The following is a 13542-nucleotide window of genomic DNA, read 5'->3' as shown; positions in this document are numbered from 1 at the left end:
CTGCTCCACCACACTTCCCAGTGCCCTTTGCTGAAAAACCACATAATCCCAGGCTTTTGCTTTACCTGGAGCTAACGTCAATTCACAGAATGTGCTGGCAGCTGGGATGCTGCAGGTGAGGCTGTGCTGCTGGGGCTTTTCTCAGCATGAAATCCTGGTCCTGGAGCAGCCAGCAGGGTCAAGCACCCCCGCCAGCACGCCTGGGTGCTGCTTTCTGTGTCCCTCTGGAATGCAAGGCTTCACTGACACAATCCACTCACTTATCCCCAGCACATACATGGAGAAATAAGTATTGGAAAAAACTGCCCAAGGATGGGGCTGAGACTTGACAAACAAATGGGACAGCTCTGGGCTCTCCAGGGCATGGACCTCGTGTCCTGTCCCCATCACAGTTCCTCCAACCTCAGCTCTACACCCAGAGCTCAGCTGACCACGTCCTTCTGTTTGCATGCATCGTGCACTCCTGTGTTTGGCACAGACAGGAGAACTGGAATGCACAATCCACAGCTCACAGTAACAAACCTTGCACATAGAACAAGCCAAAAGCCTGACCTTTCACAGCTAAGCATCCTGGTGAGAGGTTAGATCTTGTGTTTTCTGATCATCAAACAGGGAGGCATTAGCCAGACAGGGAGAACAAGCTCTTATCTAGACCTGATTTCTCTCCCCTCCAGGGGATCCTGTAGGATATTTCAGTTCTCTCTCGCTCGCTGTATGATTCTTCCCTCCCCCAGCAGCTTGAAATCAGCCAAATTCACAATCTAATCTGGCCAGGAGTCAAAGGGGAGAAAAATCAAGCCCTAATGCAGTGACTTTGAATGGGGAACAGAAGCCAATCAGAAAGGCATTATTGATCCCTGCTCGGAGCACCTCGGTCAGGCAGGGGGAGGCTGCGGGCAGCCGCAGAGCAGAGCTGCCCACCGCAGCCAGCCAGGGCTGCCCTGCCAGGCCTGCAGCGCTCCCGGCAGAGCTCCCAGCGCCTGCCCGGGCTGGGAACCGGCACGACGAGAGCACCCACCGGCCCTGAGCCGCCAGTGGCGAGCACCGGCCCCTTGCGAGCATCTCCGAACCCGGGCGAGCATCACCAGCCCCGGGTGGGCACCACTAGCCCCGGGTGAGCATCACCAACCCCGGGCGAGCATCACCGGCCCTGATCGAGCATCACCAACCCCGGGCGAGCATCACCGACCCCGATCGAGCATCACCGGCCCCGGCTGAGCACCGGCCCACGTGTGTGCGGGAGCGTGCCCCGTGTGCTGCCTGCAGCGCTGTGTTTGTGTGCAAACACTTCCAGAGTGCATCGCCCTGGCATGGGCCCGTCTGCGGGAGCCAGGCTGCTCGCCGGGACGGGCATTTCAGCGGCGTTAGTGCGGGAGAGCCAAGGGCAGGGCAGGGCAGGGCAGGGCAGGGCAGGGTGTCTGTGTGTGTATAGGGGTACCTGTGCCGCACAGCGAGCAGGGACAGGCAGCGGGTGGCTCAGCGCGGGCAGCGGGGCAGGGTCGAGCGAGGATGGCGAGCAGCCGGGCAAGGCTGAGCTCGGCTCTGGGCATCCCTGGGTGCGATCCCGGTGATCCGGCCCGCGGCAGCGCTGGCTCCCGGCTCCTCTGCCTTATGTAACCGCGGCAGGGACGGAGCGCCGAAGGGGGATGCAGACCGGGGGCAGAGGAGCTCCCCGCTGAGCCCCGAAAGCAAAGGGGCCGCGGCAGAAGCTGCACATCCCCGGCAAGGTAACTCCAGACGCCCGGCCGAGCGGCGTTGGCACCGGGCAGGCTGGCCCGGCTCGGGGCTGCCCCGGTGCGGAGCCGCTGCCCTGCCCGGAACCCTCCACAGCCGGCGGGCTCGGGGCGGCGGTACCGGGGGAGGAAAGGAGTCCTAGGAAGTTTAGAGACTCCACATTTTGCAAGGAGTCAGGAGGAAAACATGCTTCCTAAAAAAAAAAAATAATACCCAAACCCATGCAGGATCCCGGCAGCTCCTGTCCCCCTTTGGCTGTGCCCCCCAATCTGCCATCCCGGGCACGGCCGTGCTGCACCGGCACCCCCTTACCTGCCGGCGTCACGTCTGCTGCTGCCTGCCCTGCTCCGGCTCTTCCTCCTCCTCTCCTTCCTCCTCCTCTCTCCCTCTCCCTGCTGCTTGGGGCTCTTTATGGAGATTCATTCATTCATGCCTTCCCATCGGTCCCTCAGCCTTTCCCTGCCTCCCGGAGGCAGACCGTGTGACGCCTCGCCCCTTTCCAGCCACTTTCTGTTGTCACAGAGCGGCGCTGCCCCGGCCCGGAGCGGCGGCCGGGCTGGGACACGCGTGGGCAGCACCGGGCCGGGGCGAGGGGCGTGGGCGGGCGTGGGCACGGCACCGACCCGCCCTGCTGGGTACACACTGTCTCTGGCACCCGGAGCAGCTCGGCCCCACGGCTTTCCGCCCTGCCCATCCCCACGGCGAGCCGCTGCCCATCGCCGCTGGCTCCCACTGAACAGCGGCTCTGCGGAGAGGGCCCGCACTCCCGGCCGCTCCCCGGGCAACCCTCGCCCTTTCTCTCCCTCTCTGCTCGCCCCTCCGTCCTATTCCAGCTCGTCTTTCCTTCCCCTCTCCCGCTGCCTCCGCACCCGCGCCAGGACCGCATCCCGCTGCCCGAGCGCTGCCCCATCCCCGGCGCTGCCCGGAGCGCTGCCCCAGCTCGGAGCGGGGTGTGCGGGGCCGGGGCTCACCGGGCACCCGCCAGCCCCGTGTCCTTCCCCCCCCTCCCTACTGAGGCCGCCCCGACCCCGGGGACTCGCTCCTGCAGCTCATGGGGCAAACTTCATCCCTGCCCCAGCCTGGTCCCCCCGCCACTGCCCAGCGCTGCACTTCGGGGGGCTGGGGACACGCTCCCGGTCTCTACAGACAGCACCCCCGCTGCCATGGCAAACCCGGAGGGTCTGGAGGAGTGTGAGCCCTGCTCGGTGTCAGGCAGCACGGCGGGAGGTGCTGACGAGGGATTTTAGATTTTAGGTGCTAAATTCGAGCGGATTGCCTCGTCTCTGCGAAAGCGGAGGGTTATTCTTTCCAGGCAGGCAGGGCGGAAAAATATGCTTTTTAATGACATCGTCGGAAATGTGAGGAGCAGCTCCCGGGTTTTGGCGCTGCCACAGCATCGGAGCGATAAACCCTTAACTTGGGGTGAAACCCCTTAAAAACCTTCCCAGGAGCGCCCCGCCCGCTCCCGTTGAGCCGCGCCGCTCCCGCCGCCGGTGCCACCCCCTTTGCATCGGTGCCATCAATTTCTATTAACGATCGCTTTATTCACCGCTGCAAACTTCTAAATATTTAATCCAGCGCGAAGCGGCGGCGGAACGCTCGAAGCTGACGGGAGGAAGGAGGCGAGTCCCCGGCCGGGGAGGCGGGAGCGGCAGCTCTGCCCCGGGGGAGCCCGGTGATGCCAGTCCCCGCCGTCCCCTCCCTCCCTCCGCGGGGCTTTCCCGGGGCTGCAAATCACAGCCTGGACGTGGGCAGCACCGCAGGTCCCGAGCCGGAAAGGCAGGGATGAGCGGAGGATTCTGTCCAGGGAGAGCTGGAGGAGGAAAGAACTGCGGGGGGACACCCCGGCATCTCCCCGGCACCGGAGGGTCCCGCCGCGCACGGGACGAGCAGCCGCGCTCCACATGGAGCGGGGTGAGAACTGGGGACCGCCGGGGTTTGGGCTGTTGGAAGGATCCTGCCCAAGGAACGGAGGCTGCCCGCATCCCCCGGCATCCCCGGGTTCCACGGACCGCCCCGCCGCCGCCCTGAGCACCCCCAGACCCGGCCGAGTCTCGTTTAAAACACAACCAAAAAAATTATTTGGCAACTCGGCTGCGCCGACGGGCGAGTGCCCGGTCCGACGGGCGAGTGCCCGGTCCGACGGGAGAGTTTGCCGGTGCTTCGCGCTCTGCTTGTGTTCAGGAACCGAGACGGAACTTTACGGCAACATCTGTCATTATAATTAAAACTGCAACACACCCTCCGGGAAGGAACGCGTTCCCGCGTCGTCGTGTGTCCGTACCACCCCCCCCCTCCATACACACACACACACCTCCACTCCACCGCCACCCTTTTCTAAAAAAAAATACAACAACCAACCAAGCGAAAGCGGCTCAAACTCTCAGGCGGGCACATGCCCCCCGCCTCCCCCGATCATCAGCAGTCGCACCCGGCGACGTCCCGGAGACCGTCCCCCTCTCCGGAGCACGGACACCCCCCCCCCGCCCTCCTCCACTAATTTTCTTTAATTAAAGCTCGATGTGCGGCGCGTTCGGCGAGGAGGACAGAAATAGCCGCCGAGGGAGCGCGTGTGGGGGGAGGCAGGTCCCAACTGCCGGCGTGGGAAGGCAGAAGGGATTGGGGGGGCGGGGGGAGCGGAGCCAGGGAGCGGCTCTGCCACCGCTCCCACCCCGAGGTTCGCAGCCTCCAGGGTTATTTGGGGTGAGGGGACGGTCTCCCCCTGTCCGAGCGCTCCGTGCGGCGCTGTGGCGACCCGGGCGGCAGACCCCTGCCCCCGCGGCGATGCTGCTGCCCGCGGCACCGGCTCTGCCCCCGGAGCACCGGAGCTCCCCGCAGGCAACAGTTGCAGGGACGGCCCCGGGGGATGCTCCGGCTCGGAGGGAGACCCCGAAGTGGGGATCCCCCCTGGGCGGGGGAGGGAGCACGGCCCGAGCGGCCGCAGGGGTTCCCGGCTCCGCGGCCCCGGAGCGGCTCCGCTCCCGATCTCCCGCTGCCCCGGGGATGAGCACAGCGGGGCAGCCCCGGCCGAGGCGGGGGACTCCCCGCCCGCGGAGGGGAGGGCGCCCCGCTCCCCCCGCCGCCGGCCCCGCGCTCCCCTCCCTCCGGAGCCCCAGCCCGGGCTGCAGCCGCCAAAAGTTTGGCGACACGGAACGGCCAGCGGGGGCCGCGCGGGGCTGCGGGCGGCGCGGGGCGCCGCGGCGGGGCGGCAGCGGGCGCGGGGCCGGAGCGGAGCGGGGCGGGGGGCTCCGCTCGGGCTCGGGGGCGGCGCGGGGGGCCCGGCCGGGCTGCGGCGGGGGACGCGGGCGCGTTTACCTGCTCCGGAGGCGGCTCCCGGCGCTCGGCGGCGCGCCCAGCCCCGAAGCGCGGTGACGGGCGGCGGACGCACCCGCGGCTGCGGCTCCCCGCGCCCTTCCGAGCGGGCGGGCCGGGGGCAGGAGGCGGGCAGGGAAACGCAGCCGGAGCCGAGCAAATCCCAGCGCTGGAGCCCGGCCTCCGAGAAGAGAAGGGCTGCAGCTCCTCACTGCGTCAGGCGAAGAGCCCTGCCCGTGCAGGCGGCGCCGGGCAGCGCTGCCAGGCCCGGGGGGCTCCGCCGGCACGGCTCGGCACGGCTCGGCTCGGCTCGACGCGGCTCGCCTGGGACGGGATGGGCACGGCGCGGCTCGGCTCGCTGCGGGCCGGGGGCAGGGGTGCGGTGGGGCACGGCACGGCTCGGCTCGGTACGGCCTAGCACGGTCCGGTACGGCTCGGCACGGCCGGCTCGGCTCGGTTCCGGCTCGGCACGGCACGGATCGCTTCGGGAGAGCTCTCTGGGGCTCGGTGACGGCCCGGAGCCATAAACGGCTCGGCCGGCAGAGTCGGGCTGGCACCGGGGGCTGTGGGTGACACTGTGAGTGTGACACGGGGTGTGTGACACTGTCTGTGTGACACCGCGCGGCACCGTGTGTACACGACACTATATTTGTGTCACTCGCATGTGTGTGACACTGCCTGTGCGAGTGACACCTTGTGAGAGCAGGGCTGTGAGTGTGCAGGGCTTGTGAAGGTGTGAGTGTCCGAGTGGGGACATCTGCCTTTGTGTGTGTGTGTGTGTGGTGACACCCTGAGGGGGTGCGGGGGTGATCGTGTTGGCTGTGTGAGTGTGTGTTGGGGTGTGTGTCTGTGTGTTGGGGTGTGTGACTGTGTGTCGGGGTGTGTGTATGTCTGTGTGTCGGGGTGTGTGAGTGTGTGTTGGGGTGTACCTGTGCAGTGGGAGGGTGCAGGGTCCGGGCTGTGTCTGTGTGTCTATGTGTGTCAGTGTGTCTGTATTTACACACACGGGTCTGTGTCTCTATGTGAACATCTCTGTGTGTCCCCATGAGTGCATGACATCCACCCCACCCCTCACACAAAACCTGAACCTCCGTGGGCCAAATCTGGGCAGCACCAGGTGATGCTGAGAGCACAGAGACTGGGACTAGCCCTGACACTGATGGAGCTGGACCACGACCCCTGCCCACAGCTCCCAGGGATCCCCAGCCCCTGTGCTCAGCCCTTTCCAAGCATCCCCCTGCCTCAGACCTCCCCTCCCCTGTCCCACAGACTGCCATCCTGCCTCCCCATTTTGGGCAGGTTTTTTATGCTGTTTTAGCAACACAACGCACCTTTAATCAGGATGATTAAAGTGTGGCTGGCACTGGGCTGGCCCTTGGAACAGAAGTGCTCTTCTCTCTCCCCAGGCGCTGTCATTTGAGGTAAGGACTGGCCCGTGTATTTTTTTGTGATTGTTTTGAGGTGTCTCAAACCATCTCCAAAGCCACCTCCCAGCCAGTGATTTCCTTTTGCAGCCCTGTAAGGAGGTGGAAGAGGAGAAAGAAAAGGATGGGTGAAGGAGAGAAATTTTACTCCTTTCAATTTAATAGCAACAACACCAACGCCACCACAGCCAAAAAACCTGAAGCGTGGAGTAATAGATCTGGGAGAGAGCCTGGGAACAGGCAAGTGATGGCCCCTCTCCAAATGGCAGCTGGCAACCTGGCACAGCACTCAGCTGCATTAGAGACACAGCCCAGGGAAGTGCCCATGGGAGTGCAGGAGATACCCTGCACGATGGAGAGGATGGGCATGGAGAATGCATCCAGCATCCTCTCTGGCACGGCTGTGACCCTGTACCCAGGGGCTTGCTCTCTGGGTGAGCAGGTTGATATGAGGTTCTTCCATTCCCCTTCACCATTGCTCACGCCCTCGAAGCATGGAAAACCCCTTCCTCCCTGGAGCAGGGATATCCCATTCTCCCACATCCCATGGGATGCCCTAAAGGCAAGGAATTCCCACTGAAATTGCTTTGGACTCATAAATGCCCAGGCAATGACATGAAATAGCAGGGGCCACCATAAGGGTAGCTCTGGGGTCAAATGTCCTCCTGGGGAGATGACAGATAAGAGGTCCCATCCCTCCTCTGCCTTTGCTGGAGAAGAAACAGACTGGATTTCCTGGGCAGGGAACAGATTCTGCCAGGAGCAGGGTGCTCTGGGGTGCAGCCCCCACATCTGTGCCACACAAACCCTGGGCCAGCCACAAGCACTGAGGGCTCAGGCCAGCCCTGGAGCTGCAGCTGGAAGAAGAATTGCCCAGAGGGGACACAGATGCCACTGGCACCATTAAAGATCTTCACCCATGGAGATCAGCACTCAGGGAAGATTTGCCAAAGGCTCTTTGCAAATTTCATGCCTTTGTCCCTGCTCCTCAGGATTGCTTTGGGAGAGGCAGCCCCAAAAACCTCAAGCCTCACCCATGGATCAAGGACAGGCTCTAAGCAGCATCATTTCTTCCAGCTGCCAGGTCAATGGGGGGTGGAAAGACTTGGTGCAATCAAACAACTTTGCAAACTGAGATAAATTAATAAAAGGAGTAAGTACTTCTGAGCAAGCTGTTCTAGTTCTTCTGGGAGGAAGTGACGCCAGTCCAGACTCTGGCCCCTATATTTAGTAAAAATCTAAACCAGACATTGATAATATTATTAAAGACAGGAAGGAGTAAAAGAAGACGTAGCCATGCTGGGATGACTGATCTATTTATGAGGGATGGCAGGAGGAGGGCTGTGAGAAAGGTGTCTGGGGTCAGGAGAGCTCCTGTGAGCCCTTCCCCTCCACCAGCAGAAGGTGTCTGACGCAGCAGGCTCAGGCAGCCCTAACCCAGTTTAACAAGGAGAGAGAGGTGGTTAATGAAACACTGGCTGCTTCCCACGATGGTGTGGAGGGGAAATGGGAATGAGAGCTCCTCTGCTGCCTTTTTGAGAATCACCTGGAAAGAAATGCTGGCCAAGGGACAGAGTGTTGGCTGGGCACTGCTCCATTTGCCCATGCAGAACGGGGAGGTGTTGAGAAAGATAAGGAAACAAAGTGTGACTTTGGGTAGGTGATGTCTCCGCTGTCCTTGCTCAGGGCAGGGACTGAGTTGTTCCCCTGCAGTGCCCACAGCAGCAGGGCTTGACTCTGGATCCTCCTCGTGTCACAGAGAGTGTGACAGCCTGGTGTCCTTGCAGAGAGGGAAGGGCTCACCAAAACAGGGGGGTTTGGAGGGAAAGGTGGAGATGTGACAGCTGTGGGACTGCCTCTGTGCAGAGCCTGGGGACAGCCACAAATCCCCACCACACTAGGGATGGAGGTCTGGTGTACTTTGCTTGTTTATATTGTTCATCTCCCCCCAAAAGCAGTGATGGCTTCAACTGGCTTAAAAACCCCAAGCACCTGGAGCCCCACAGTGAGACCTTTAACAACAATGACCCACCTGACACAGAGGGTGAAAATCCAACCAGCCCTGCTCCATCTGGTGCCCCTACAAGGTCTCTGCCTCCAGCTCCCCTCTCTTCTGAGGGCATCTGAAATAGGCACGCACATATTTCCCACAATGGGGAGCTCTTACCAGAAAAGGGAGGATGATCCTTGCAGGAAGGGTGTGATCTCCCCCTTTGCATCCCCACAAGACTGGCTGCTGTCCCCTGGCGTGGAGGGTGAGTAGATGTGCCCAACCATGAGTCACCATCCAGTAGGATGAGGGGATGCTGCTCTGCAGTACCCAAGGATGCACCAGCTTGGCTGTGGGTTACTTGACATCCAAGGGATATTTTTTTTTTCAGCCTGAAATGCTTTTTCACTGCTGTTGTCAAATCCTATCTAAAAATCATCAGATTAATTAGAAAACAAAAAATGACATTTTATGGGCTGTTAGTGCTGTAAGTGGACTAAAGCCTTATGGTATTTAGAGAATGTTTGGAAAACAACTGCAATATTTACATCTGGGAAAGTTACCAGGCCCAGGCAGAAGCTGCATTTCAAAACATTTTTGTTTAACATACTCAGCCTTGGTGATGACAAATATTACTGCACATCATTACTCCAATTTTTCAGGGCATTAATACCTCATCCATTGCAAATCACATCTGCTGTAGACTTGGCAGCTTGGATGTGTTTTTATAGGTCCCCATTTGTTCTGAGCTTCTCTTTCAGTTTTGACTTTGAAACTCCCAAGAAGTCCATGAAAGTCAGCGAGAGGTGACAGCAGTGGGAGCAGGGGACTCCTGCCAGCCCACAGCCCAGGTGCAGAGTGATTGTGCATCCTGAGCTGCCCTGCTCAGCACCTGCAGCTGCTGGGGACATCCAGGACTGGCTTGGTCTCTGGTTCTACCTTTACTTGCTGGGCCTGGCAGCTGAGGATATGTCCATGAGGATGGTGCAGCTCCCATGTAGCCATTCCCACCTCCCAAAGCAGAGACACCTCCCTATCCTGTGTGCTGCTTGTATTGACCACTGACTCTGAAAATGGGTTTCATTTGGTCCTTGTTGATGCTGATCTCTGCCTCCCTGCTGTGCTTGCATCCCTGTGGAGCCTACATCTGCAGCTCTGGGTTCAGTGCAGCACGGCTGGATGTCCTTCACCGAGGCCCCAGGGGACTCATCCCACTGTTGATGGTTTCTTTTGGGCCTTCTGGATACCTTGACATGCTATTGTAATGCAGATTGCACAGTGTCTTCCTCTTGGGGACTCCAAGAAAGTAGACAGAGTAAATAATTCAAAATGAGCAAATTCTTTCAAGATATTTGTCTTCTTTTTTTTTGTTTTTTTTTTTTTTTTTTCTCTGTCTCACATACATTGTCCATGAAGAAAATGAGGAATTCTCCAGTGCACTTGTTAGGTGCTATTCACAAGTCTTTTTGGAGAATAACTCTCAGCTTGTGCATGCTTTCAAAGCAAGGAGTCTGTCACCAGACCTTCAAGTGGCAATTTGATCATGGCCCAGCAAAACACACATGTCAAACCACGCATCCCAGGGCAATGTCCAAAATCCACCCTGCACGCTTAGCCATGTCCAAACACCAGGGTGTGGAGAGGGAAGCCTTGTCTCTGCACAGATCCAAGCACAGATATCATGAACCCCAGGTTTACAAGTGGTCACTGGTTTGGGGGCTTCATTCAAGACATCCAAGCCACACCTTGGGTGGGTACCCAAGGCTCAGTCTCCTTTGGGGTGGTGGTCAAGGAAAGTCAGCCTGACCCTGAAGGCCTTCACAGTAAAACCCTTCCTTGGTTGCTGTTCATTTGGCTCTCCCACTCTCCTGATGTCCATGAGGATACCTCCAGTGACCCTTGGCTTGAAGAGTCTCACCTTGTCATGCACGAGGGGCATCATCTGTTCCTCAAAAGGCAGAGCCAGTTCAAGGCCTGTCAGTGGCACTGGCCAAACCAAGTGACGCTGTTCAGGGCTGTCATTAAAATGAAGCTATTCACTTTTGCCAAAGCCATCCCTGAAGCTGATTCCAGCAAGAAAGGTTGACAGGGAGCACACGCCTGCCTTGGAGACATGTAGATGCAGCAAGACTTTCTTTTTATTTACAGAGCATCAGATTGCACATTCCCTAAGAGCTCTGATTCATCCCTCTCAAACCCTAGAACAAATATTCCAAAATCAGTCTACGGCATGGGGACAGGCTTTGTTCAGTGCTTTGAAAGAGAGCAGGTGAAGTCATTACCCTCACTTTGCATAGCAAAAAATGATATGCATAAAGCTGCATAGAACAACCCTGCAAAGCTCAAAGGAAACAAATGGGCGACTTGCACCATGAATTTCAATGGGACTTTGTGCCGCCAGGATAATAGCCAGGGAGACAGTGAAATATTGCATGGAGAGACAGTGGGCAGTAAAAACATGTTCAACTTGCTAATGCAGTGGAATATCCTGCAATATCACCCGGGGGGAGATTGCAGAGCAGTTGTGAGGGGACACAGATCAGCCTGGGAGATAATGGATTCCAGGACAGGAATCAATTGGGATGGTAACTGCAGGGATCTTTTAAACACAGGGAATCGCCCTGTGCCTTCTCTTTGGAGCTGCCCCCATGGCTTGAAGAGCTATTTATCCAGCTTGCCTTGGAGGCAGAACCTGGTTTGCAGGGAGGTCTCCAGCCAATTTTTCACATGGGTTAACTGCAGCGCTTGGAGTGCTCGACCTGGGACAGAGATCTGTAGCCAAGTTTCTGATTATTATTCCCAGCAACCGCCTTCACCCTGATCCCTGGCTGCCAACCACAGCCTGCCTCAGGTTCCCCCCTTCCTGTAGTCCCAAGCAGGAGAGACAAAGCAGAGCCCAGGGAACCCCAGCACAGGCTACAGCACCCCAACAGCATCCCAGCAGCATCCCAGCTCCATGGGGATGGTGTCCCAAAGCATCTCTCTCCCAAAGCATCTCTCCCTGCTCCCCCAGCTGTCCTTGCAGGATGCCCTGTGGGCCCTGGGCTCAGCAAAATCTCTAAATATAGACTGAAGAAAATCATCCTCCCATTTGACACCCGCAGAAAAGGAGGTTTGCACGAAGCTGGATAACTCGCCCGAGGATGGAGTGGAGTGAATTAGCATCCTTTAAATTAAAGAGCTTTAAACAGCATCTTCTCCCCAAATTGCCACTATATCCATTTCAATAGTTATAGCAGACACTTTGCAAGTACACCCAGAGGAAGAGGAAGGAGGAGGGAGAAAGCCAAGAAAGAGAGGATGGGGGATGCTGCAACGTGGTGGGGAGGGGGCCAGGAGAAACCCATTTGCACCAGGAGCAGCTGTGCTGTTACCAAGCAAAAGATGCTAAAGCCAGGAATTCCCTAAGGCTCCCTAAACTTCTATAGATTGCTGATGGTGAAAGCAGTAAATGAAAGGACACCTCTGAGTGAGCACTCATGTATTAAGCAGACTTGGAGGCTGTCCCCATGCAAAACAGAATGTGCCTTTCAAAGCTGTGTGACTCCGCAGCAGATACAACAGGTGAGGGGTGCAAAATCCAGACAGGGAAACCTCATTAGGACCTTCAGGCTGCATTTTCAAGATGCCCATGACAAGGGGAAATGGCAGTACCCCGTCTGACTGCCACATTGGAGGCTGGCTGCTGGTTCCTGTTTGTGGCCACCTGCACTTCTTAAGGGTCATTTGTATTTTGGGGAGAAAGGAGAGAATTGTGGAGATGTGTAGGTGAAGCTACAAGACAGGGCTGGTTATGGCTCAGCTGTGGACATTTAAACTCTTTTGCTCTGAAAAGTAGAAAAAAAATTAAGATGGCTGAAAGCAGTGAACAAATTAGAAATTCAGATGGGAATCCAGCTACTCAATCCACCAAATCTGGGATTAATGACACCACCTCAGCCTCTTCTCCTATTTTAAGGCTGACTGGAGACCCAGGAGAACATGAGTGCTTTCAGGAAGGGAATGGAACTGGGCTCAGAATGAGTCTTGTGGTGCATCTTCTTTCCCCAGGATTCAAGAGCAGAGACCTTCACATCCATCACCTTCTTCAGCTGGGCCCAGGCAGGCTGAGTGCATCCTTGGAACAAGAGTGTGGGGAGCAATTCTCCTCCCTCCACACCAACCCAGCACAGGGCTCTGAAGGCAGAGCTCTGCTAATGTCCCTTTTATTGACACGACAACCAAAATAGGGCAGCTGGGGCTGCTGACTCAGAGGTCCCCAGGTAAGGAAGGAGCTGCTGGGAAGGATCCAAAGCTGTGAGCAGATCCCACGACGAGCCCTGGCCGTGCAGTGACTACAGCCATCCAAAATAGCATTTGTCTCCACTGAGACTCACAAGCCCCTTGGGAAGGGAAGGGACCAGCTATTCAGCAGTGCCGTCAGCTCCCAGGGGAATGTTTTGCTCAGAGAATGGGAGTTTGGAGGTTTTCTGCAGCTTCCCCTCCCAGTCTCAATTTACCTCACCAAATTAAAAGCAGTGTGGGCTGGAAACGACGTTAAAAGGAAAGAGACGACAGAAAAATCACACTGAGCGTATTGTTCTGGATAAATAAGACACAGGCGTGTTGTGGAAGGTAGCTAAACCCAGCCCACAAATGGTCTTCTCCTGCCAGGAAGATGTGACAAAAATAATTACTCAGGCTATACATAATTATTGTGCTGCTTTGAGCAGCTGCCTGCCCTTGGCACAGCAAAGGGAGCCTTCCCCTGACACTGATTAGTGACATTAACCATGAGCCCATTAAAGTCCTGACCTGCTGTAGGGGCTGGGATGTCCCCAGGGATGGTGCTGGGTGCCCACCTGTGTGTCTGATCCAGGAGAAATGCTCCCAGTTGCCATTCCCAGTTCCACCAGTGCAATTCTACATCAAGGTCTCCATTCAGGAGATGCTGGGTGCCACTGGACATCCAGGCTGGCACCACAGATGCCAGTGATGGTTTGTGGTACTCATGGGAAGTAGGATCAATGCTGGAAAACACAGAATTGATTTGATGATGTAAAAAGGAAGGGCAAAGGTAATGAAATCACTTTTTTTCTCCCT

The 13542-nt window shown here is 57.7% G+C and overlaps 1 protein-coding gene across 2 annotated transcripts in view; it reads right to left on the bottom strand.

The window, feature by feature from the left end:
- ELFN1 (extracellular leucine rich repeat and fibronectin type III domain containing 1) overlaps positions 1-5125 on the bottom strand; it is a 102904-nt gene extending 97779 nt beyond the window's left edge. The window contains exon 1 of one of the 2 annotated variants that reach the window (XM_054270667.1): positions 5050-5125. The gene's annotated coding sequence lies outside the window, so the exon portion shown is untranslated. Of the gene's footprint in view, positions 1-2046; positions 2197-5049 lie in introns of those variants that run through there. The other variant, XM_054270666.1, reaches the window with a different exon arrangement.
- Between the last annotated feature and the right edge of the window lie 8417 nt (positions 5126-13542).

The sequence above is a fragment of the Melozone crissalis genome, unplaced genomic scaffold, assembly GCF_028551555.1.
Source record: "Melozone crissalis strain CALT ecotype California unplaced genomic scaffold, PUWL_Pcris_2 ptg000012l_1, whole genome shotgun sequence".
NCBI lineage: Eukaryota > Metazoa > Chordata > Aves > Passeriformes > Passerellidae > Melozone > Melozone crissalis.
The sequence above is the reverse complement of the archived record's forward strand: the minus strand, read 5'-3'. Positions and strand labels throughout refer to the sequence as shown.